General features: G+C 38.7%; 1 long non-coding RNA gene across 5 annotated transcripts in view; it reads right to left on the bottom strand.

The window, feature by feature from the left end:
* LOC132004561 (uncharacterized) overlaps nt 1-21,907 on the bottom strand; it is a 112,364-nt gene extending 90,457 nt beyond the window's left edge. For all 5 annotated transcript variants that reach the window (XR_009400542.1, XR_009400546.1, XR_009400543.1 and 2 more), the window contains exon 1: nt 21,795-21,907. This is a non-coding gene — a long non-coding RNA (uncharacterized LOC132004561). The remainder of the gene's footprint in view (nt 1-21,794) is intronic.
* Between the last annotated feature and the right edge of the window lie 4,427 nt (nt 21,908-26,334).

Below are 26,334 nucleotides of genomic sequence, written 5' to 3'. Positions count from 1 at the left end.
AGCCTTTTGTTCTCAGTTTCCTAACATCCCAAGAGGCTTTTAGTGGGGGCTCAACACTGATAGAAGAGTTCACAACTTCATCTGACACTGGCCCCTTGACCCCAAATTCAAGTTACCTTTTCTCTACTTGTTGCTAATATGGAAGCACAAATGAACCATTAGCAGGGACTGCTGAAGTCCACAATCTAGTTTCAGGGCCATGGGCCATATGACCTGACTTGTAGGGTATGCTGAATGTGCTGGACAAGAAAGGGGAAAAAGCTTAAATCCAGAATAAGAGAATCTGGGTGATAGGAAAATCAGCCATTTGAACCATTCAATCCCAGAGAGATAAAGCAACCTGGCATTCCAACTGAACCAGCACTAGCACCTTAAGGAGTTACCAGATGGTAAAGCTGGAGAATTGCTTTTAATAGTAATGGTTGTCAACATCAAGATGAGGATGGAGGAGAAGACACTATGCAGTGGTCATTAAGGAACAAAACTCATTACTCTAAGGGAAGGTGGGGGTGAAAAACACAAATATATTTCAAGAAGCTCAGAGAATTAACACAAAGTTGCCTTTAATTCCCATCATAAGCTTTTTACAGTTGGGGCACCTCAGTGGCTCAGTCAGTTAAGTGTTTGCCTTTGGCTTGGATCATGATTCCATCATCCTGCAATCGAGTGCCACATCTGGGTCCTGGCTCAGTGGGGAGTCTGCTTCTCCCACTCCCTCTGCCTCTCCCCCTGCTCATGCTTTCTCTGTCTCTCTATCTCAAATAAGTAAATATAATCCTTTAAAAATTTTTAAAACTAAAAAAAAAATTAAAATAAGCTGTCTAAGACTGTCCTTTCTCAAAGGTGATACTACAGTCAGGTAGAAAGTCAGTTCTGGCTATCACCCCTTTGTAGACTCTGACTCTTGTCTAAAGAGACCAAATCTAGGGAAGGTTGGTCTACAAGTATTTCTTATATGGTTATGTCCTTGATTTATACATCTTGCCTCTTCCCCTGGCACACCTGGTACCTGACATACGATCTGTCCATAAGGAACCACTGCATGATGAATAAACTATCTTCTTTTACATTGCTTCCTCTGCTGCTCTTGATTTTCCAATCTTTTGACATGGATTGCAACTGAATATCCTTCAAAATCTGCCTGCAAGCTTTCTCTTCTGGGTACACCTCCCTGATCCTTCAGGATGCTAAGGGTCCCTTCTCTGTTTTCTGGAACATCTCAGGCTTACTCTTTGCACATATTTTTCATCCTTTGTTATTGATGTTTGCTTATCTGTATTACTAAGCTGTCAACTACTCTAGCCTAGAGTGTGACATCCATCTTCAAGCCACAGTGTCAGGAGTAAGGCCTGACACATTATTAAGAGCTGAATAAATATTTGTTGGGTGTGTAAATGAAAGAATGAATTAAGAGTTACTGGAGCTGAGATCTTTGAAACATCATGACATTTTGAATGTAGAAAATAGTTGCTAAAATCCTTCATTTTACAGCTATAGAGAAAGAGTATGAGAATATTCAGGATTTTTAATTTGATTTTGTATATTTCAGATTGTGATGCAATTCATCAAAGTTGTCGTTGCTGACATAAGGCCTCAGTTTCTCAAGGCAACCACTTAGAAGAAGTACATTGATTTGGAGGCTTGTGTTAGCTAAAACCAGTTTCACTTTTTAGACACTCTTCTCTGTGAGTTTGTTTTGTTTCAACTACTATATAACCAGTAAATAGAATCTGAGATCTCCAATATTATAGAACCACTGGCCACTAGGGTTGTACTATGATAAGCAAAGGGAGAGTGTTCAACAGACAAGGAAGTTGCTCTAAGAGATAGATCCACCTCATCACTATTTTTGTACTGTTATGTACTTTGAACTTTTTTAAAGTGATGTATAAGCAACATAGAGGAGAAAATGGCACTGATATCATGCTGTATATAACTTCTATAAAGCTCTTTCAACCATTTACTCATCAAAGAGTCCATTGCCTTTTGGGTCCAGCCAATCTTTCAGACTCCCCAGGAGACCAAAATTTCATCATGGGAACAGTCAATAATGTGTCCCAAGGTTCAGAACCTCAATTTTTACTCAAGATCCTGGCACAATTTCTTGTGACTCCCATGACTTCCATTTACTTGTAACTTCAGAATTAGAGTACCAAGTTCAAGCTTTTTCTAAATATACTCTCAGAATATTTCCTCTCACTTCCAGATCTAAAGCCCAAATTATTTCTTTAAAATCAATGTTTCCTTCTAATGTAAAATTTTGGAACATGAAAAATTATCTAATTAGCCATGTTATTAGAGGACATAGATGACAAAATAGTATAAATGAGCAGAAAATCCACAAGTAAGTTTATTATTCTTTTTCTGTACAGTCAGGCTTCATATTTATGTTTGGCTGACACATCAGAGTGAGTTTGTATGTGATGCCTGCATGGTACTCAGAGACAGGTGCGTGGGGAAGAGTTTCTAAAACAAATTTATAAAGATGATGATGGTACAGAATGTTTAAGATTTTAGAATTCATAGCATGTTTTCATTTCCTTTAACTCTCATGACAGCCCTGTAAGGGTTCACTAAATGGATAAGCAAGATCATGCCCTGAAAAGAGCAAAAATTATAGAATTATGGAGCTTAGCCTCCAATTCCAATAGTGTTATTCATTAGCTCTGTGATCTTCATCTGGTGGCATTCTGTGCCCCAGAACCAATTTCTTTATAGCTAAGATAATGATACTAATTTCGTGCCTACATCTTTCATTCAATAAGCACATACTGATCATCTGCCAAGTTCCAGGTGTCTATATAGGTTTGGGAATGCCATGATAAAAAGATAAATTCATAAAAACTAAATAAAAAGCAAATGAACTAACCTACATGAAGTGCTTAGCATATGATTGATGCTCAATGAATGTGATGTTCTTCTACAACTCTGTTTTATAGATGAAGATAATTAAGATCAGAAAATTATATGATTCATCCCTGGTCACACACCTGGTAGGTGACAAAAAGCATCACTTGAAACTAGACATAACAGTCATGGTCCTGGCAGGAAATCAAAACCTCAGCTGAGACTTTAGAAGAGTTTTTATAGGGGTATATCTACTTACAGAAGTGTCAGTCGGGTTAAGGAAGTCCAAAAGGAATGTTGAGGCTGTTAAAGACCTCCAGCCCCTAGTCCTAAAGGAAAAGAAAGGGGGTATATAACAGAAAGCCCACCTATAAAGCTATATCTATGAAAGAACACAGCCCCTGCTAAAAGAACTCTGAAGCAAAGAGGAAGCAGAAAAGATAAAAGCCTTAGCCTTGTTCTTCTAATCTTTGGTCTCCTGACAGCTCCCACTGGCCAAACTTAAGGAAATCCAGAAGACAAGGGATCCCTGGTGCTACAATCTGTAAAGCCCAGCCTCTTCTTGCACAGAGAAGTATGGAGAAAAGCAGAATTTACCCTTTTGTTCCAGTAATTCACAGCCCCTGATGTGCAAACTATACTTTGGCCTGCCTCAAGTTTCCCCAAATCTCATCCGTCATATCATCTGCTTTGATGGGATCCATGACCTCATGCTCTGTCTCAAGACCAGATGTGGACAAGTTACCTGGGAACAGGCCCTTCCTTGTGTGATGGTCCTCTTGAACCAGAGATCCATAAACTAAGAGGTCAAGGTACCTGTCCCCCAATCACTAATATGCAATGGTGAGAGAGTGCCTTAGTCCATTGAGGCTTCTATAACAAGAACACCATAAACTGGGCAGTTTATAAAAAAATAATAATAATAACAGTTTATTTCTTAGACTTCTGGAGTCTGGGAAGCCCAAGATCGAGGCCCCAGCAGGTACAGTTTGGATAAAAACCTGCTTCCTAGACTGCTGTATTTTTGCTGTGCCTGACTGATGGAATGGACAAGGAATCTCTCTGAGGTCTCTTTTATATGGACACAATCTCATTCATGAGGGCTTTGTGCTTGTTATCTAATCACCTTTTGTAATTAAAGTTAATCCAAAAAACAAAAAACAAAAAATAAAAAACAAAAAAGCCCAGGCAAATAGTATAGACCCTTGGGAATAAAGGTTCAAAAAAGAAAATAAAAGACTATGATCACTTGAGTTGCTTACTGAGAGCAAAAGGAATATGAAATGGGACAGTGGAAGAAGTTATGAGTGTCAGCTATGACCTATGAGACCATTTGTAGATCTTGAGGACTGTACAGTTTCTTTTTTGCTCTGATATAAATATATTTATTTGGTAATAAGTAATTCTTTGCCCTGTTTTCTTTTTCCCTCTCCTATTATCCTAATACATGATACAAAATATTTTAATAGTAGTTAATTTTATAACTTAGTATTTAAGTTATCATATACCAATGGGAGAGTGTGATTTAGTGAGGAGAAGAATGAGCACCACCAAAAGGAGGATAAAGTGGTATGAGAATTTGTGCATCTGATTTAGGGGATAGATAACATATTGTTAGTTGCACAAGGGATAGCTACATTATGGAAAACTGAAATATGATTTTGGTATTACTTAACTACAAAATTCCGTATGTTTTTTTTATTATTTTTTAATTTAATCTAATAACTTTTTTTTTAAAAGGGGGTTGTAAACCCCAAAGACTCCACCCGCAAAATACTAGAACTCATACAGCAACCAGTAATGTGGAAGGATACAGAATCAATGCACTGGAATCAGTTGCTTTCTTATACACTAACAATGAAACTGTAGAAATGGAAATTAGAGGATCAATTCCATTTACAATAGCACCAAAAACCTTGGAATAAACCTAACCAAATAGGTAAAAAACTATACTTGAGGAACTATAGAATGCTCATGAAAGAAAATGAAGAAGACACAAAAAGATGAAATAATATTCCATGCTCATGGACTGGAAGAATAAACACTGTTAAAATATTTATGCTGCCCAGAGCAATCTATGCTTTCAACACAATCCCAATCAAAATACAAAGGGCATTTTCCAAAGTGCTGGAACAAACAATCCTAAAATTTGTATCAAACCAGAGAAGACCCAAATCACCAAAGAAATGTTGAAAAAAAAAAAACCACAAAAAACCTGGAGACATCACATTGCCTGATTTCAAGCATTGTTACAAAGCTGTGATCACCCAGACAGTATGGTACTGGCACAAAAACAGACACACAGACCAATAGAACAGAGTAGAGAACCCAGATATGTACTCAACTCTATGGTCAAATAATCTTTTACAAGGCAAGGAAAAAATATCCAATGGAAAAAAGACAGTCTCTTCAATAAATAGTGCTGGGAAATTTGGACAGCTATATACAGAAGAATGAAACTCGATCATTCTCTTACACCATACACAAAGATAAACTCACAACGAATGAAAGACCTCAATGTGAGACAGGAATCCATCAAAATCCTAGAGAAGAACATAGGCAGTAACCTCTTTGACATTGGCACAGCAACTTCTTTCAAGACACGTCTCCAAAGGCAAAGAAAAGTGAAAATGAACTTTTGGGACTTCATCAAGATCAAAAGCTTATGCACAGTAAAGAAAACAGTCAACAAAACAAAGAAGCAACCCATGGAATGGGAGAAGATATTTGCAAATAACACTACAGACAAAGTGCTGATATCCAAGATCTATAAAGAACTCCTCAAACTCAACACACAAAAAACAGATAATCATGTCAATAAATGGGCAGAAGACATGAGCAGACACTTCTCCAAAGAAGACATAAAAATGGCTAACAGACACATGAAAAAATGTTCATCATCATTAGCCATCAGGGAGAGTCAAATCAAAACCACATTAAGATACCACCTTACACCAGTTAGAAAGACAAAGATTAACACGGCAGGAAACAACAAGTGTTGGAGAGGATGTGGAGAAAGGGGAACCCTCTTGCACTGCTGGTGGGGATGCAAGTTGGTGCAGCCACTTTGGAAAACAGTGTGGAGACTCCTTAAGAAATTAAAAATAGAACTTCCCTATGACCCTGCAATTGCCCTACTGGGTACTTACCCCAAAGATAGAGATGTAGTGAAAAGACGGGCCATCTCTATCCCAATGTTCATAGAAGCAATGGCCACAGTTGCCAAACCGTGGAAAGAACCAAGATGCCCTTCAATGGGAGAATTGATAAAGAAGATATGGTCCTCTATATACAATGGAGTATTATGCCTCCATCAGAAAAGATGAATACCCAACTTTTATATCAACATGGACAGGACTGGAAAAGATTATGCTAGAGATTAAGATAAATAATTCAAGCAGAGGGGACGCCGGAGTGGCTCAGTTGGTTAAGCAGCTGCCTTCAGCTCAGGTCATGATCCCAGCATCCTGGGATCGAGTCCCACATCAGGCTCCTTGCTCGGCGGGGAGCCTGCTTCTCCCTCTGCCTCTGCCTGCCATTCTGTCTGCCTGTGCTCGCTCTCTCCCCTCTCTCTCTGATAAATAAATAAAAATCTTAAAAAAAATAGTAACTCAAGCAGAGAGAATCAAGTATCATATGGTTTCATTTACTTGTGGAGCATAAGGAATAACACGGAGGACACTGGGAGATGGAAAGGATAAGTGAGTTGGGGGAAATAGGGGAGATGAACCATGAGAGACTATGGACTCTGAGAAACAAACTGAAGGTTTTGGAGGGGAGGGGGTGGAGGGTTGGGTGAGCCTGGTAGTGGGTATTATGGAGGGCGCATATTTCATGGAGCACTGGGGATGATGCATAAACAATGAATTTTAGAACATTGAAAAGGGATAAAATAAAATAAGATGGGGAAAAAATTGAAAAAGAAATAGGCAGAAGACATGAGTAGACACTTCTTCAAAGATGACATCCAAGTGGCTAACAGACACATGAAAAGGTATTCCTCATCAACACCCATCAGGGAAATTTAAATCAAAACCACATTGAGATACCACCTTACACCAGGTAGAATAGCAAAAATCAGCAAGGCAAGAAACAACAAATATTGGAGAGGATGTGGAGAAAGGGAAGCCCTCTTACACTGTTAGTGGGAATGCAAGTTGGTACAGTCACTTTGGAAAACAGTGTGGAGATTTCTCAAAAATTTAAAAGTAGAGCTACCCTATGACCTGGCAATTGCACTGCTGGGTATTTATCCCAAAAATACAGATGTAGTGAAAAGAAAGCCCATATACACCCCAATGTTCATAGCAGCAATGACCACAATAGCCAAATTGTGGAAAGAGTCAAGATGCCCCTCAGCAGACAAATGAATAAAGAAGATGTGGTCCATATATACAATGGAGTATTACTCAGCCATCAGAAAGGATGAATACCCAACTTTTACATCAACATGGATGGGACTGGAAGAGATTATGCTGATTGAAATAACTCAAGCTGAGAAAGTCAATTATCGTATGTTTTTACTTACTTGTGGAACATAAGGAATAGCATGGAGGACATTAGAAGAAGGAAGGTAAAAATGAAGCAAGGGAAATCAGAGGGGGAGGTAAACTACGAGAGACTGTGGGCTCCAAGAAACAAACTGAGGGTTTTAGAGGGGAGGCAGGTAGGGAGAAGGGTTAGCCCAGTGATGGGTATTAAAGAAGGCACATATTGAATGGAGCGCTGGTTTTTATATGTAAACAACGAATCTTGGAACATTGCATCAAAAACTAATGATATACAGTATGGTGACTAACATAACATAATAAAAAATAATTTAAAAAAAAATTAAAAAAATAAAAAGGGGGGTTGTATGGATGCCACATTGATAAGAGGTGGACTGTGCTTCATTTTACTCCATCAAATAAGCTAGAATTTTTTTTTTCCTCAAATCACCTTCTTTATGAAGTAGTGTTAGAACTGGCCAAAATAGGAGCTTGTGTAAAATTTGAAAGACAATTACTTTTGAAACTCTTTGTGGTCAGATGTAGAGATGATTTATGGGTTCCACTGTCTTCTCCGCATCTCACTCTTCCTCCTCTGTGTTAGTCTAACTAAAGTCAATATCAATGGCTAGATATTTGAGGCCTTAGACCACCTGACATAAATCAAGTGTCCAGAGGACTGTTATCTTATGAGTGGCCTCAAGTCAGACCAGAAGATCCACCATTATGAGCCCAGACAAAATTGCAGAGCCACCAAATTTGTGAGCAGAAAATGAGTCTTTGTTTTAATGCGTGGACCACTAGGTTTTGGGGTTTTTTTAATGTAACAATAGATGAATAATAAATTTGGTATTAATTATTACAGATGTTATTAAATAGATACTTTAAATATATAAGGTAAATACATTTTTAAATGTGCTTCTGAGTTAGTGCCAAAGTAGATAGAATTATAAGGACACTATAAACCCCAAAGGATCTTTTTCTGACCAGTTTACCGATGGCTTCACATTAGACAGGGTACGTAAGTGTGTGTGTGTATGTGTATGTGCACTCAAGCTTGTGCAAATGCATGGGTGTGTTGGTATATTTCCAACACCTACCATAAAGTCTGGTATAAGCCAGGAAGTCAATAAGTGTTTTCAGCTGAATTACTGGAAAATGTTTTGAGCCTCATGGAATAGTGGAAGGTGCAGAAACTTGAGACTTGGAATGTTGCATCATATAATAATTGTGCCCTCTGGTAAATCGATGCCAAATATGGTGCCATGATGAGGAAAGTTTACGAAAGAACTGGATTATTTGGACTTAACTCCCAGATCACCCATTTACTAGCTATTCACATTTGTCAAGTTTCCTGGATTCTTCTGCCCATTTCTTTATCCATAATGTACCCTTCTATAAAGCTGTTGTGAAGACAGATTGGGTTAGATCCAAAAAGTCCTTTGAAAAGTAAGCTTTCAATAATTATGTGCACTATAAGTTATATAACTATCCTAATCCTCAGTTCCTTCATCAATAGAAATAGTAAGCATGACATCAATCTCCTAAAGCTATGAAAACTGCACAAAAAGTATGTGCAAATGTTTTATCATAAGATCAAGTTCACAAGGAAATCTAATCATTTGTTTTTCCTCCGTCCTGTTCTGGCTTCCCCTTTTCTTCCCCTCCAACACAAGCCTGAGAGCCCCTTGGCCTCACAACCAAGGGAAGCCCATTCACATCAATGTTATGCGAGGACCAAATGAGAGTATACATACATTCTCCATGGAATATTCTTCAGGTGACAAAGGCCTTGCAGGTGTTTTTTTTTTTCTCTTTCTTCCTCTTCCCAATTTAACCAAACAGACCTAAATGCTCCTGAAGAGAAGGCAAGGGTCTCTCCAAAGCACGCATCCTTAAGTCAAAGTGTTATTAATTGAACTACTTGGTCTCTCTGTGCCTTAGTTTGATCATCACAAAATGAGAGGTCTAGAAGATCTATGACATCAGGTGGTTCTGGATGGATTTGATTGGGATGAATATCACAAAACCAAAGATGCAAAAGGAGAATGCGGAAGCTGAGCTCTGATCATGTTATTCCTATGCTTTAGACTCCTCAGAGTCCCCTCGCTGGGTAAGAGCAGGAGACAAAATCTTGAAAGCTGACCTCCAAATGCCTTTTGCAATTCTTGAAAAGCTGCATGGTCAACCCAACCCTTCCTAGGTACTACATTCTTCAGCAGCAGCAACACATTTGTATGTTCTCAATGTGTGCTGGACTCTCAGTCTTCCAGATCTTAGATTCTATCTTATTTTATTCCTTGAAGACTCTTCCCCAAGGTTTTTCTACTATGGAGTATCTTCTGTTGAAGCCTCCTATATCCCAGTTAAAAGATTGTGACCCCTTACTCTTTGCTCACCATACCTAGTTTGTGCCATCATCTTACTACAAATTATACTCTCTGTGAGATTAAAGCATAAGGGAGCTTCTCTACTAGTTATCCAGCTATTCTTTGAGGGCAAGGATGATATCATATTCATTTTTTATATTCCATATTGCAGCTAATATTATTGCTTTGCACATATTATATGTTTCATATGTTTTTCTCTATGAGTAGATGAACAAATGAAAGGGTTTGAAGAGAAATCTCACATATAAAAGATAATTGTGTCTAAGGATGAAAACTTAAAATTATATACAATTTCAGAACTTGTTTTAAAGGGCTAAGGTTTAGAACCTGCACCTAATCCAATTACAGAAAAAAAATGAATGCAATTGAAAATGATAAATAATAAAACAAAGGCTTTAATTTTATTTTTATATTGTCTGGTTGCAACTTCACTATTACAGACAAATAAACAATTACTGTCAGCCTTGGCAAGATGTGAATCCTAACTATGTATAGTAATTTGAATAGGATTGCACTATGTAAATAGTATTGATTTTTTCTTGTTTGTATTAGAGTATATCACTGTTAGAAAATAGCCTTGCAAGTCAATGGTTGTAATTTAAACTTAATTATTTTAATTATTCCCCAAAGCAATCACATTATGTTTTGTCCATATATCCCCAAAGAGTATACCAAGCATATGTACATAAACATGTGTACTAGAATCCTAGACCCAGAGTTTGCAGTTTATTACCTCTGCTCATATGAATTCTCACCAGGTCAAACCCCAACCTCTGCCTATCCCCACTCAAGTTCTCTTCCGGAATACTTCTTGTCACTACTGCAGGTTGGACCCAATATCTATATTTGTATTATTTGAATAATGTGAATCAATTCTTTGTTTAAGCAAAGGTAAGAAAATGTGATGGTGACAGACCTGGACAGCTTGCACTATGGTTTAGGGGTCCCACTTGGAGCTCAGACTGGGTCAGATTTTTATGAGCAGATGGGTGGGGCAGCAAGAAGCAATCCCTATGAACAAAACAAGGAAAATAGTTTTGCATATACATTTGTGAGGAGCAGGGGCAGGAAGGAGTGTCCTATGTATTTATTGGTCCCCCAGTCCCATGGGTGTTTGTCAGCCATGAAAAGAGGGAGTTCACCACCATTTAACCTGGAGACACAGCATCATTGTTTTGGTGTCTAGGGTAGGAGATGTGGCCAAGTGGCACCTCCACAAGGGGTTCAAAGTGCTTTGATGTCCCAAGGCAGGAACAAATGCCTCATAGCCCCCACAATGCTAGCAGTTTCTGCAAAAGAAGAAACCTTTGCCAAGACAACAGTGTTCTGTACTCAGCTATAGCAGAAGGAGGTGTGACCCTCATTGGTTTTCAAAATGGACACTGACAAGAGAGAACCAGAGCAGGTGAAGGATTAAGGAAAAGCTAAAGAACTTGTGTTACATAAAACTCTGGAGGGCTCCAGGAGTGCAAGGCTGGGAATGAGCCAGAGAAACTGTCACTGCATTATTTTGGATTTATTTGGAGAGATTCACTGATGAATCCTGGATAAATTCTTCATAGAAGGAGCAGTTGAAAGAACCATTGACCTAGAGAAGACAGGAGGAATGCTTCTCTTTTATTGTCATGAAGCCCATTTAGAGAAGGGAAAGTAGAATCCTAAGCAACTCTAGGGGAGCCAGTGAGTGCAAGGACAAGGAGAGGCCAGTCAATTTGGCTGTAGGAGAAATTCCTAATCAACAGAGATGATCTGTGAAGGAGAGGAGGAAATTTTCCTCCATCCAAGTTTCTTCTACTGGACTAAGAATTACATTGACATGAGACAGATTAGCAGAGGGGAAAAAAAAAAAAAGGTCTATTTACATGTGCACAGAGACCCAATAATGAAATTGAGACCTAAAGAAATGACCAAGGCAGGCAGTTTTTATACTTTTTAAACAAAGAGACAATGAATCTTGGAGGAATTGACAGGAGAAAGAAAACTTAACTTTGGGAGCTTCAATTAGTAAGGAACTCCAAGCAGAACTTGGGCTTGGGGAGTAAATTAGTAAAAAGTAACAAGAGTTGTTTGTACTGCCTTCTAGGCTCTAAATTTCCCACCTCTGGTGATGAGAATTCTCTATACCTCCCAGTATAGGGAGGGCCCCTTTCACAAGGGAGATTTATTTCCTTCTTTGAGAGGGACAAAGGGCCTGAGTGTCCTTCTTGCACAGACTGTCTCTTAAGTAACTTTATTTAAAATAATCAATATGCCAAAGTGACATATTTTGGGCAGGCTGCCTTGGCCCCTACATCGACAGCTAGACAAGCTGTCTCAGGAGGTAGTGAGCTCATTCCCACTGGAAGCATGTAAGCAAGGAGACTGGATCCTATCAATGATGTTGAGCTCATTCTTGGGCCACGTGAAAGACTAGCTGTCATAGGGAAGTAAAAGAGATTAATTCCGCATGATTCCAGAATGGAGGAAAAGGGCTCGGTGGTTGAAGCTACAAGGAAATAGATTTTAGCTCATTAGCAAGGGCTTATTACCAACAAAGCGGGTGGCCATACAAGTTGAAGAAATCGCTCTTTATCACCAGGCATGTTCAAGCAGAATTTGGCTGACTACATGGTTTCATTTACTTATGGAGCATAAGGAATATCATGGAGGACATTGGGAGAAGGAGAGGAGAAGGGAGTTGGAAGAAATTGAACCATGAACCATGAGAGTTCTCATGAACCATGAAAGACTGTGGACTCTGAGAAAATAAACTGAGGGTTTTGGAGGGGAGGAAAGTGGGGGTTGGGTGAGCCTGGTGGTGGGTATTAAGGAGGGCACTTATTGCATGAAGCATTGGGTGTGGTACATAAACAATGAATCTTGGAACACTGAGAAAATACAATTCAATTTTTAAAAAGTAAATAAAATTTTTCATTTAAAAATTTTAAAAAAAGAATTTAGCTGACTACATTACAGGGTTTCTTAGCACTGTATAAGATTAACAAAATAAGAAAAGGAGGATGTGTAAGAATGTGCAAAGTATTTCCTTAACAGTTAAATCTTCTCATCAGCTGATGTGTGTAGAATTTCCGTGGCAATGATGATGTAAACCTATTAATAATAACAGAAAAGTGTTCCATAGCACTTGACATATGATCTCCGCTGTTGTAAGTGCTTTAAGTATATGAGCTCATTTAATTCCTACACAATCCTATGAAGTAAACATTATTATTATTATTTTATTCCCATTTTATAGATGAGTAACTAGGGCACAGAGAGGTTGAGTAGCTTGCCCTAGATCTCATAGCTAATAATCAGAAGCACACCCATCAAACCCAGCTCTGCCATCCATGCTCTTAACTAACCTGCCATCTTGACCAAGTGGGACTGGGGTCTGAGGGACCCACCCATCAACCTCAGTGGCTTTGGGGCACCACTAATAATCTTGTTCACCTTTGAGAGCACTCCAGAAAGTCTCTGAGCCTAAAGGACTGTCAGGTAAGTTCCAACTTTAATTGGTATACAGAAGAATTCACAAATGGAAATTTCAGAGAACTTGGGCTCTGCTGAGGGAAATAAATTTGTTCTCTCCTTTTCCTGGATGGTATGAGCAGGAGGGGCCATCCCTCAGTGGATAATAAGTTCTGGCCTGGCTACAGAGAAAGTCCCATTACCTGTGGCCTCTCTTCCTTTCAAGACTTGCCAGTAAAAGAAATTGGTCTTAGAAAACTCTTCATCTAGCAGTCACAGATTACCCCCCAAGGAACTCATTAGCCAAAACAAAACAAAAGGAAGGGAAAGGGAAGGAAGGAGGGAGCAACAGAGGGACAGAGGAAGGAAGGACACAAGAAAGGAAGACAAAATGAAAGAAAGAAGGGCACAAAGGAAGATACAAAGACAGACATATATAAAGAAAGAAAAGGAAATAACCTGATGAAGTTTCTGAATGCTAAACATCAACCCAACCCCTCTGTAGGTGAAGAGCAAACTTCACTGATGTAATGCCCCTAACTAGAATAGCATTCTACTCTTTCTTCTGTCATTTACTAGAACTGGGAAGACAAATGAGCCAAGGATATTAACAAGAATCTGAACTTTATTCCAAAGCTGCCATATGCTAGGCTTGAAACCAAGCTCTGTAGCATATGTGCCCAACAGCAACTGAAGGCGAACAATTTCACAGAAACGTCAAGTACAGAATGGCTTCATGCATTTGTCTTCAGGAATTCCCAGAGCCTTTCTAAGCATGGCAAATCCTGCAGCTCGTCCTGGTCCTCTTTGCAGCCCATCTCTGTTCATAGACTCTAGGACTAAAATGCTTTAAACTCTCTAGGAATTCCTCATAATTTAAAACAACCCACCTACTTTACCAACATTAAATCAACAATTTAGAAAGAATAACACCATGCCAGAAAGATAAAGGGAGGGATTTCAGAGACCATCAAATGTAATAGTGACATTTTCAAACGAGGGAACTAAGCCCTGTGATACAAAGTTAAGACCAGAGCTTGAATTTCTGGTCTCCAGTCCAGTGTTTGCATTGAATAAACCTCTCCTGCCATTGCTCCACATATCTGAGTCTTTCCAAATCATTTCATGTCTTTTGTTTTCTTTAATCCCTCCCTCTTCTATAATTCCACAAGAGATTCAGGTAATGTCTTGGGCCAGCCCTTTGTCCCACATATTCTGAAAGGACAAAATCTACCGAAGGGCTATTTGCCCAGAGATAAAATTCATCCCAAAGAACCTCCAAGTATCGGTCATTATTTTATACTATGTATTTTTTGCTGAAGGTCTACGCACTCTTTTTTCAGGATATATTGGTAATTCCTGGTCCTCCCTACTCCAGGATAGCATAAAGTGTCTCTGATGCATATTTCAACTCAGTAGGCAATTCTAGATGGAGTTGACTCTGTTTACCTTCCTTCCAGTTTCCATGTAACCCTTTGGTGTTCTTTCTCTGTCTCTCTCTCTCTGCTTCGGTCTCTGTCTCTCATATTCTTATGTTCTGTGCTCTATTTCAGTATCCACAAGCCAACCCAAATATGCTGATATAGATATTTCAATTCATAATGAAAGAGAAGGCTCTGCTTAGCCTAGACTGCTGATCATCCTTTCCTGAGCTCTTTTCAATACCACCAGGGCAACTGTGAAGAGAGTGCTTCTCTTTATAAGATAACAATGGTAATTTTAACCCACAGAATTGCATAAATAGCCGTGAGCTCTATTGATATAATCAATCAATCAATCAATAAGAGATAGCTCTTCCATGAAGAATTCCAATTAATAAATGGAGAATAGAAGGAAGTCTAGGATCACCACTAAGCAAACACCACAGTAAATAGCATTGCAGATGTTTTGGGGTTTTTTTTGTTTTTGTTTTTGTTTTGTTTTGTTTTTTGGGTTTTTTGGGCAAGAGTTTGAGGAAAATCACAATTCTCATAATCTCAGAACATTTCACCCAAATATTTGTCAAGAACAAAGGAAAAGATAATTTTACAATGAAGAAAGTTGACAGATGTTAACTTAACCAAAAGATCAAGGTAAACATGACTAGCTATAAGACACTGACGTCTTGAAGCCTTTGATAAGATATACAGACGACACTACAGCATTTTTTTTCATAATTCTTGGCAAAAAAGCATAAACATTTATAAGAAAACAAATCCATTCTTGGCACAAATCCAAATTAAAGGATAGTCTCCAAATAATCAATCCGTGCTCTTCAGAAGTGCCAAAATCATAAACGGTGAGAAAAAAACTGAGGGAACTGTCACAGAGGGGAGGCAGCTAAGGACATCTAATAGGAGACAAATGCACATGGGATCTTGAATTGCATCATAAAGGAGAAAAAGAACACTAATGAAAACTTGTTGAATTTTGAAAAAAGTTTGTACATCAGTTCATAATATAACACAATGTGAATTCCCTGGGTTTTTTAAAATGTTTATTTATTTTTTAAAATTTCTTTTCAGTGTTCCAGAATTCGTTGTTTATGTACTACACCCAGTGTTCCATGCAACACGTGCCTTCCATAATACCCACCACCAAGCTCACCCAACCTCCCACTGCCCCCCCTCCATAAGCCCCAGTTTGTTTCTCAGAGTTCACCATCTCCCATGGTTCATCTCCCCCTCCAATTTCCCCCAACTCACTTCTCCTCTCCATCTTCCCATGTCCTCCATGGTTTTGATAAGCCCACTTAATTATCTAGGATGTTAACATTGTCAAAATTGGGGAAAGTGAGGTCAGGCATATAAGGAAACTTTTGCACTATTTTTGCAATATTTCTTTAAGTCTAGCATTAGTCCAAAGAAAACAAAGATAGAGCATGCTACATTTTTATTCTGCCCTTATACCTCACATGTATCTTCCTAAAGTATGATTGTCCCTGTCATGGTACTAACAAAATAAAAACCAACCCAACACTGATTTACTGGAGAATTCATAACAAAAATAATGGTAAGGAGTCATTCAAACTGTTCATCCAATCTGCTCTTAATGGATGTCATGGAGAAAATGTAATACACAATGGACCTTACAGTTGGTCTTGTTACCTCTGTTTCCTCACCAATTTGATTGCAATAAAGCAATGTCTGTAGGGGGAATAGAAAGATTTTAATCTTGACAGATCAATTGTGTTTATTGTGTTTTGGAGTTAGATGTCCTCTCTAAGGTTCACTCACTTTTAAAATACATGTAATGCCATCTTTATTTATTGTTTATCTCTTAAACTTATATTTTTTAATCTTGATTAAACTAGTAATAATCTTTACCAACCACAACATTGTCCAGAAATGTAATCCTTCTAGTTAGCAACAGTTATTATTTCCAGAAAGATGGAGTAGCATGTGCAAGTAGACTAATTGTTTAATAAACTATGCTTAGAATCGTGTAGTAAAAAGATGTTTTATATGTGAATCATGAGAACTAAACTGCAGTGTCTTAGAAAGGGTCACTAGAATGTTCTACAAGGACAGACAACCTTATGATAACTACTATCATTGAGTGTCTTCTAGATCCCAGAAATATGCTTGATACTTGACCTGCATTATCTTAGTCAATCATATATCAGAACTTCAAGGTAGCTTTCATTATATTCAATTGAGATTCAGTGTACCCACAGCTTATAAGTAGTGAGAACCAAGAGCCAAATCCTGGTTCCCCTCCCTCTAAAGCCACATAGTTTTCTTTTTCTTGTAACAGGTAACCCAAGACACCAAGAGTTAAACATCTTTAGGATCAAGATGATTTGACCAAGTGAATACCTTAAAAATATCCAATTTGTTTGAAAGTATGATGAAGTTGTTTGTGCTCACTATGTCAGAATGATCTGAGCACTTTGTTCTCTGGCTGATATGACAGTGAACAGTTCCACTTCCCGTCCAAAAAATGCCAAGAAGACAAACTTAACTAGCTTTCCTTGGACACAAGCAGCCCCCTTCCAGAGGAGGTAACATTTAAAGTGAGTCTTGAGAAATGAGCTATACAGCCAGACAAGCTTGGGAACTGTTTCCCAGCAGAGAAAACAAAGGTACACAGACATGAACTGGGAAGAACTGCAAAGTATAGCTAGAGTAGAGGGATACTTTACATGGTGCCCATGTACACATAAGAAACACAAAGAAAATTCAATCATAGTTGGTACCTTAATATAACTTATAGGTTAGCCAGGGAAACCCAACTTCCACACAAGAAGATGATGTGTTTTAAAATGGGTGGTAAAATTCATCTTTTGATACACAGCAAAGTGTCTCTTAAACATCTTACCTTCTCCTGTACCTTCTTCTCACTCTCGCTACATTGACAACATATGACAATTCTACTTGAAAAGTAAAGGGAGAAAATCTGCCTACTTCTCAATATTTATTACTTGGGAAACCCAATGGTAGACTTAATTTTTTTGTGTGTGAAAATAGCATATAAAATTCTTATCTCTGCCAATCAGTTCCCTTAATAAAGAAGCTTGTTTCAGGTGCATGGATTTGCCAAATTTAAAATAAAAGTCATCATGGCACTTGAGCCATGTATTATGTCATTTTAAGCAATGACAGAACAAATACCAAACAGTGAGAAGTAGGATAGCTATTTATCATCAACTGTTGTGTCTTAGGCACTGAGCACATTAGCAGTGAATATTTAGTGAACGGTTACTCTGTGTCAGACAGAGATAATTCTTTTACAGGAATCTTCTTGTGTAATCTTCATAACCACCCAAGGTCTTAAAATATTGTCCTCAGTTTAGAAGAAGAAACTGAGGCACAAGGTGGGTAAGTAAGCTGGCCAAGTACATCAATGTGTAAGTAGTGGAACCAAGAATTTACCCCAACATTATCTGACATCATAGAGACTCACTTTATCTCTCTAAAAGTCCTATAATCTGGTGAATGATTCTCCTGGGACAGAGGTGTGACCCTTAACTCCTTGGACTTGATGCTTAAGGTAAAATTGAGATTCACCATTCTAAAAATGCCATATTCTAGCTAGCCCCAACCAACTTTGTTATGAGTACTCCAACTTTCTGTATGAAGAAATGTGGTCAGGAACAGTCCTGGGTAACTTGAGCTTTCATAAAAAAGAGAACTAGGAGCTCTAGTGGCACATCTTTCCAATATACAGAAGCCATATGGCTGGTGGCAAAAGCCATCTGGGACCCAGGCATCTTCACATGCTGGGAAAGAAAGCTAGATCTCATCCCTCCCAAAGATATCACAGGAGGCATGCTGTGGGGGAGCAAATTGAATGTGGGGCAAAAGAAAACATTCTAAGTGAAGTGCCTGATAAGTGAAGTGCCTGAATTCTTTTTATCTTCCACTGAGTGTCCAACCTTCACATTCCCACACTCCCATGGTGTTGTCTAAGAAAGGATTTGAATAACTTGTCCATGATACACACAGTTGTTAACAGAGCAAGGGCTCCAAAAAGCTGTTTGTTTCCTAGTCTATTGTTCTGACTATCTGACTTGTACTGACTTTCAACTGGTATTTGCAAACTCATGGGAAAGATATTTAGGATACATCCTGCCCTGAGCAAGTCCTAACATGCTCCAAATTTAATTTCTCTCCCTTTTTTTCTTCTCATAATAGAGACATCACAATGTCTCTTTCCAAACTGCTTGAGGAGATTAAATGAGGTGATGTTTATGTTAGCATGATAAACATCACAGAGCAAGCTCAGGACAAAAGGGACTCAAATCGATGTTTAGATTTCAGTAGAGCCAAATATCCCTCAAATACCCCTTGTCTTATGCTTGGAGAGAGGACAAAAGAGTGGGAATAGAAAGATAAAGAGAAAGACAAGGATTGAAAGTGGAGAAGATTGCAGGGAGAAAAATTAAGTGCATTGAATAAGGAACTTCAACCAGTCAAAATCTCTCCTAGACCTCTCCCTTTCCTTCTTCATATTCATTATGCTCCTTTCCCTTCTGTGAAGCAAATCTAAAACCAGCTCTTTAGGGAGCTACAACAACCATCTTTATTAATTGCATGAAGTAGTTAAGCAAAGTATTGTTGAAATAATGGGTTAGCAAAAGGCTAGAAATTATGGGTTATACTTTAACAATATATGGCTTTAAAAAGGAGTGAGCCAGAACTATGGTTACTTGAAGACAGAATATGTAGCAACACTATGAAGTTGCTTTGTACACAGCATTGGTGGAATACTGTCCCAGTCAGCATTTTCAGCTATAAAGAGCGACAGAACCAGACTCTGGCCAATTAAAAAGTTATTGGGAAGATCACAGAATTGTAAGGATGCTGTACAGCCAGAGTTTGAAAATGGGCAAGAACAAAAGATGGCAGATCTCATCACTGCCATTGGAAGTCCGGTAAGGTAGAACCTTGCTGTCAGGAAGCCATGTAGACTTGACAAAAGTCTTTTAAAGATAGTGAAGGTAGAATATAATATTCAAACCAGTTTTCAGCCTCATTTCCTTTGACTCAGATCAGAATAAAAAATGGCAGCTGCCATTGGTGTGAGACCCTTTATCTTCTAAAGCACAAGTCATGAAACCAGCCACAAGCCAACTGGCTAGTGACTTTGGGAATCACATAAGCTCCCACCAGTTCAAGTTTTCTATTCATCAGGTACAGATAGTAATTCCCAAACTGTTCAAGCACAGGACTATTATGACACATAAGGGGGCAGTGGTCTCTTCGACATTGGCCACAGCAACTTCTTTCAAGATATGTCTCCAAAGGCAAAGGAAACAAAAGCAAAAATGAACTTTTGGGACTCCATCAAGGTACAAAGCTTCTGCACAGCAAAGGAAACAGTCAAGAAAACAAAGAGGCAACCCATGGAATGGGAGAAGATATTCACAAATAACACTATGGACAAAGGGCTGATATCAAAGATCTATTAAGAACTCCTTGGGGTGCTTGGATGGCTCAGTGGGTTAAAGCCTCTGCTTTTGGCTCAGGTCACGATCCCAGGGTCCTAGGATCGAGCCCCACATAGGGCTCTCTGCTCAGCGGGGAGGCTGCTTCCCACCCTCTCTCTCTGCCTTCCTCTCTGCCTATTTATGATCTCTGTCTGTCAAATAAATAAATAAAAATCTTTAATTAAAAAAAAAGAACTCCTCAAATTCAAAACTCAAAAAACAGATAATCATGTAAATAAATGGGCAGAAGACATGAACAGACACTTCTTCAATGAAGACATACATATGGCTAAGAGACACATGAAAAAATGTTCATCATTAGCTATCAGGGAGATTCAAATTAAAACCACATTGAGATACCACCTTACACCAGTTAGAATGGCCAAAATTAACAATACAAGAAACAACAAGTGTTGGAAAGGATGTGGAGAAAGGAGAACTCTCTTATACTGTTGGTGGGAATTCAGGTTGGTGCAGCCACTTTGGAAAACAGTGTGGAGATTCCTCAAAAAATTAAAAATAGAGCTACCGTATGATCCTGCAATTGTAACTATGACCACAAAGATACAGATACAGTGAAAAGAAGGGCCATCTCTACCTCATTGTTCATGTCCCCAATCACCAAACTGTGGAAAGAATCAAGATGCCCTTCAACAGATGAATAGATAAAAAAGATATGGTCCATATATACAATGGAATATTACTGAGCCATCAGAAAGGATGAATACCCAACTTTTGTATCAACATGGACAGGACTGGAGGAGATTATGCTGAGTGAAATAAGTCAAGCAGAGAAAATCAAATATCATACGGTTTCACTTACTTGTGGAACATAAGGAATAACATGGGGACATTAGGAAAAGGAAAGGAAAAGTGAATTGGGGGAAAGTGGAGGGGGAGAATAACCATGGGAGACTGTGGACTCTGAGAAATAAACTGAAGGCTTTAGAAGGGAGGGGAGTTGGGGGATGGGTGAACTTGGAGGGGGGATGGGTGGATATTAAGGAAGGAACATATTACATGGAGCACTGGGTGTGCTGCATAAAAAATGAATCTTGGAACACTGAAAAAATAATTTTTTAAAAAAAAAGACATGTAAGGGGATGGGGAGATATAAATTGTCTCAAAAACTCATAAGTCTCTGCAAAATATTAAGAAGCTTCTTCATAATCATTAATCTTTAATTATTACTGGAAGGTGATAAGCACATGTAAAAAGCAATGTCTGGAAATAATTATCCTAGGATGAAACACCTTTTACCATCTTGATGGCCTTAGAAAAACACAGCTGATTACTTGTTTCTAAAATAGGCATAAAGTTATCTATCTCCCAGAATTAGTGTAAAGATCAAAAGAGATGTCACATTCAATGAAGAATTTCTAGAACTTAAAAACAACAACAACAACAACAAAATGGTAGATAGGAATAATTAAACCAAGAACTAGTAATAATAGTAATACTAGATCATGCCTCATCTTCTCCTGGATGGGAAGGGGAAGTATTCCCCTGGATATTAACTCTCTCATCACCTATAGCAATTAATCTCATCTAATTTCATAACATCTCTTGAATTACTACTATTTCGGACTGGTAATTTAAAGTTTATTTACATTTTATTGTTGCTGTTGATGACATGCCATCTCTTAGAGGTCTATTTGATTGAACTCACCTTAACCTCAGTCAAGAAAGCTAAAAATCCTTTAAAAATACCTGTTTTCTCTGTGTCAGCCACAGCAAGGAAGAGGTTACTGAGGATTGAGAACACTTGCTGAAGCAGAAGACATCTGACCTTGTCAGGAGCCCTCGGGTTTTTGCCAGCACTTCTGCTCTTCCCTGAACACAGCCCTCAGTGGAAAAGTACTGCCCTGACTCTGTGAATTATTAATCTCTTCATGACATCAAATACCTACTAGATGAAAAAAAAAAAAAAAAAAAAAGTAGATTCCACAAGGATCTCAGAGAAAACCAAGAGCTAGTGATATCCTTTTGACCACAGTCAGGATTTTCCCTGTTCCCTCATGAATTAGAGACACCCTCACTCTTTCTCGTACACATAACTTGAACACCATCAGGCTGAATGAAACACCACTCTTTTCTTTGGGGGTTGATATGAAGGAACAGACTTTAAATGACTCCTCATTTAGTCAATGATGTCACACCAATTTTAAATGAGTTTATGTTTTGAGTTCCTGACAACTGGAGAACAAGAAATTGTTCAAGGTCTTTTCAGTTTTCTGTTTTCCTTTCAAGGATCAGTTGCTGATTCCAACCAGATCAAAATCACTGGAGGGTAGAAAATTATTGACACATGGAAAATTCCAGTAGTAAAAGGTCCATAGGAAATACATCTGTCATTTTCTACATTACTTGACAGGGCTGTGAGCCAAATTCTTAGTAAGGCTAACCTCTGAAAGAATGGATTTATTTTTAAGTCGGAGAGAGAAAATAGCAGGATAGAAAGATCATGGCTCAAGAGATTTTAATTCTGTAGCCTTGAGCTTTCTTTCAAAAGCATTTACTAAACACAGGTACTCTGGAATATACAGACATACCCCCAGTGAAACCATCTACCATTTATGCAACACCTAGTGTGTATCAGACACTCTGTGGGTGGTTTGTTCATAATAGCTAATTTGCCCTCACAACAACCAAAGGATACATCATTTCCTGTGCCTTACGCTTTTGAGGAAAATAGATGCTTAATGAAATATGCATACTAAGGTCAGCAGAGTTGAAATTCAAACCCAGATTTACCTGGATCTAAAATTCTTGGAAACAAACTGAGGGTTATTGGAGGGGAGGTGGGTACAGGGATGTAGTAACTGGATTATGGGCATTAAGGAGGGTATTTGATGAAATGGGTACTGGGTGTTATATGCAACTGATGAACCACTAAATTCTATCTCTGAAACTGATAATATAGTATATGTTAATTAAATTGAATTTAAATTAAAAAATAAAATTCTTAAGAAATATGTCACTTAGCAGGAGAACTTTATAAGTAAACAACTAATGATGAAGTAATATGCAATTAGCAAGACTGAATTAAATTTGTAATAGCTAAAGAGTATCTAAAACTATAAACAATGAACCTTGAAACACTGAAAAAATGAAACTAAATTTAAAAAAAAAGACACATGAGGGGTTGGGGAGATATAAATTGTCTCAAAAACTCATAAGTCCCTGCAAAATATTAAGAAGCCTCTTAAGCCTCTTACAGACAGTACAGTGAACAACTGCCTTGGTTTTGTCCAGGACTGAGGGAGTTTCTCAAGATGCAGTAACTTCAGTGTTAAAACGCGGGGCTGTCTGGAACAAACTATGACAGGCAGCCACCCCAGAGGTAAGTAAGGATCAGGTACTGAAGGTTAATTTATGCCAAAGTGAGGAGTTTTTCCTTTGTTTTATGAAGAACAAGATGATTCAGACACACGACTATTCTAGAAAGAGGAGGAGGACAGAGTAAATAAGGGGTTAGAGAAGGTAAGAACGGTGGCAGGCTGGCTTAGAATAAAGGGAGAGATGGAGAAAGGGGGCATAAAGAGAGAAGAAGTAAAATAAACAGCATATTTCCTTTTAGTTCTAAGGCTGCTCTTCCAGAATTGGACTTCTCAGATAGCAAAATCTAATCTAAGCTAAACAGAAGTCTATATGATACATTGACTAAATAGACTAGAATATATCAGCATAAAATTTAGTACTTACTTGTTATGGGTTGAATTGTGTTCCTCACCGCCCCCCACCTCTTCATGTTGAAAATATATTTTGAAGTCCTAACCACTTAGTACTTTAGAATGTGACCTTATTTGGAAACAGAGTCTTTATAGATGTAACTTACATTTTGTGAGTTTGTATCAGTGGAGGGTGAACCCCTTCTTCAATACAACTAGGGTCCTTGTAAGAAGATGGCCACATGAGGACAGAGAGCCACAGGGAGAAAGTCACATGACAACCAAAGCAGGCACTGGAGCAGATGCAGCTGCAAGCCGAGGGATACTAGTGATTGTTGGCAAACTATCAGAAGCTAGGAAGAGGCAAAGAAAGATTCCTTTACACATTCCAAAGGGAACACAGCCCTGGTGACACCTTGATTTAGAACTTCTGGCCCCTAGAACTCTAAAATAATCAATCTCTGCTGTTTTAGGACACCCATTTTGTGGTACTTCGGTAAACAGCCCTGGGAAGCTAATCCACTAGCCAACTCTATCCAAATTTCTTTTACCAAAAAGAGACAGAATGTAGATAGGGCAGAATATAAATACTCTGCTATGAAACTTCTAGGAAGCAGGCACCAAGCTGAGTGTTTTCTTGGGACTTTTTCAGTGAGTCATCTCAATAGTCCTGTGACAGACCAGGCAGAGGTGAGAACCTGAGACTCAGAAACATTGGTCTCAGCTCAGCCCCAAAAACACAGCTCAGAAGTGGCAGACCCAGGGTTTGAACTCATGTCTATCTGAATTCAGAATACAGATCCTTAGTTTTTCCTCCCTTGGATTTCCTAAAAGGAGTGACAAAGAAGCCAAGGCAGTGAGCCAGATGAAACCGAAGAAACTGGCAGAACACACAGCAATTTATAAAACATGAGAAAGCACCATCTTGAGGGTGCTGGGACTGGGGTGGAGAGGGACAAGTTAAAGAGAGATTTCTTGCCCCACAGCCCTGAGACACCATAATGTGATGAGGTCCTTATCAGCTGGACTTGCCTCTCATCTTCCCTTTGGACTCTAGAACACAGGGGGAGGCAAAAACAAAGTGTGTTCAGAGAGTCGAGAGTGAGGAAATCTTTTTACAAGTCTCTGGGGCCTTACAGGGAAGACACTTTCCTAAAGTTAATTACTTTCTGGATGAATATCTGATTAGAAATATCATTTGCAAGCCCCACCTGCTGCGGATGTCTCCTGTTTTTAAAGTAGATGTTCAAAAAAATGTTAAAATCCCAATATATATCTTCATCTCCCATGGAAAACAGAACAGTGATTATTTTGGTCCCCCAGGAGCTGGGATCCAGTCACGGAATTTATTTTACCCTTATGCAATCTAGGAGAACAGGGAACAGATCGGATGAGAAATCTCAAAGGAAAACATGCCGCCCACAAAATTAGCCTGAGTCATTGCTCCAAGTGAGAGGCTGGGTTTAAATCAGAACTAATTTTTAAAATTTCAAACCATGACCCCTTGACCCTGACAATGAAATTATTGTTTTGAAAATGAGCCAGTGTGTTTTCCTTTGTATGTTAAAAATGTACTTTCTGCACTCAACAATGCTCACCATTCCTTTTCTGAGGAAAAGCACAGAGCTAGAAGCCATGAAAGGAGATTTCCATTCTCCACTGTGTGATTTAGGTACACTGAACCTCAGTTTCCTCCCATAAAATAGTTTTGATTCTGATCTGTTTATCTTTCTTGGTTACTCTTCCCTCTTACTTCTTCCCTCATTCCATCTGCCTTCCTCCTAAACTCCCCACCTACCTATTGCCATGATGAAGAGACAATTCAGTGTAAGTTGAGGAGTTGGTGAATGCACTTAACAAGACACAGGAAGAGCCCATAGTATGAATTCATTCATTCCTTTGTTGATTCATTCATTTACTCATTTCACAAAGCATCTATTCCAAGTTTCAATCAAGTGCTAGGCTTTAAGGCTAAGAGACTAGGACATCACCCCCTGGAACCCACAGTCTTGGTGAGGAGGGGAAAAAATAAAGCTTAATTACAAATGAATGTTACAGGCAAGGAAACACTAAGATTGGAAGCAAGCAGGTATTAGAGGGCCTTATTTAGCTTTTCTCTGGGGGGAGGTCATGAAAAGATTTCCAAAAGAAGCAAATCGGGGTGGGGGGGAGATAAGAAAGAACATTCTAGAAGGAAGGGGTACTGAGCAATAAGCAAAAGTTCAGATAGTTATGTATACCTGCAATTTTAGAGCCTTTAAAATTTAGGGCCTCTAATTTTAGGTAGGAAAACAAAGCAGAAACAAAGCGTCCAAGGCCTTATGGGCATTGTTGAGGTAAACAATCGACTTACAGATCACGGTCTGAATGGGGAGCTGGAAGGGTCCACAATCACTTTGCTGGCACTAACATATCTAGCAATGAGTCTACAACTGCCATATCTCCATGGATGAAGGACTTAGAAGAGTGATGAGAGCCATTGTGTGGAGCTCCAGAAGACTTGAACTAAAGGGCAGAAACTACAAAAATAACAAACTTTTAGCAATCAGTGCTATTAAATTGGAGGAGGATGCCCGGAG

Source organism: Mustela nigripes, chromosome 1 (assembly GCF_022355385.1).
Source record: "Mustela nigripes isolate SB6536 chromosome 1, MUSNIG.SB6536, whole genome shotgun sequence".
Taxonomy (NCBI): Eukaryota; Metazoa; Chordata; class Mammalia; order Carnivora; family Mustelidae; genus Mustela; species Mustela nigripes.
The sequence above is the reverse complement of the archived record's forward strand: the minus strand, read 5'-3'. Positions and strand labels throughout refer to the sequence as shown.